Source organism: Cebidichthys violaceus, unplaced genomic scaffold (assembly GCF_023349555.1).
Source record: "Cebidichthys violaceus isolate CVI_PGR_0920_01 unplaced genomic scaffold, fCebVio1.0.p SCAF_9, whole genome shotgun sequence".
Lineage (NCBI taxonomy): Eukaryota > Metazoa > Chordata > Actinopteri > Perciformes > Stichaeidae > Cebidichthys > Cebidichthys violaceus.
Window position 1 is genome coordinate 7,593,273 of NW_027176975.1, and position 1,012 is coordinate 7,594,284.

The following is a 1,012-nucleotide window of genomic DNA, read 5'->3' on the forward strand; positions in this document are numbered from 1 at the left end:
CAATCACAGCAAACGGAAACTGTATGGGATTTGGGGATTGGTGGAGGGTTGGAAAATGATGAGTCAGAGTTTTTTGTTTCAGGGCACCCATGGCAGTTTACGAGGCAATAGTGCCAGCAGGAACTGGAGCAATAAGGGTTAATGTAAATCCCTCCAGTCATGAGCAGCTGAAAATAATTTTGACCTCTGAGGTGGGAGACGAGGGTCGGTTTGGGGTTTTCTTATTTTTCTCTCCTGCTTCCATAATTTCCTTCCCCTTTACTGTGCCAACAGCAGCACAGCATTGTCTATGTAGGTACATTTACTGCTGCTCACTCATATGAGCTGTGGGTTCAAATGATTTCCCTCTTTTCAACAGTGAAACACAATTCCTCCCCTTCTGTGTTTGGTCATAAACATGTCCCAATCGCCCACTATTTATGATAGTCGCTCCAGTTAAAGCTGAGAAGACACCTGTCTAGCCTTTACCCTCTGCCATTCAGAGGGGGCCTTGAAGACTACACAATGCACTTAAGCGAAGCAAGTCTGATCTCATATGAGACTAAGGACTTTTAAGGAAAGAGACTTAAATGTAAATTTAAAATATTTTCATGTTGCTGTTTTTTTGTCTTGATTTCAGTCTATAAGTCCAAGTTTAGCCCAAACAACACGTTACTGATTACAGCTGCACCATATGTCTTAAAACTGTTTTTATTTCTGTGTTTCTGTGACCTCACTGCCACACAAGCTGCTATATCTTCACCCAAACTTCACCTGCTTTGGCATGCTGGCTTCAGCAGCCTTGATTACTTAGTGCTGCACCAGATCTGTTCGTTCAATGTTACAGTGAAGCATGCTATCCTGCAGAGAACAGCTGAAAAGCTACTTGGGTAAAGGGGAAAACGTTAGCAGCCTTTGGTCAATGGTACATTTTCCACTGTATGGAGCAGATTATGTTCTTTTTACAACCTCACCAGAAATATTCAGCATCTACTGTCCTTTTTAGGAATAAACTGAGTTCTTAAATATTGAA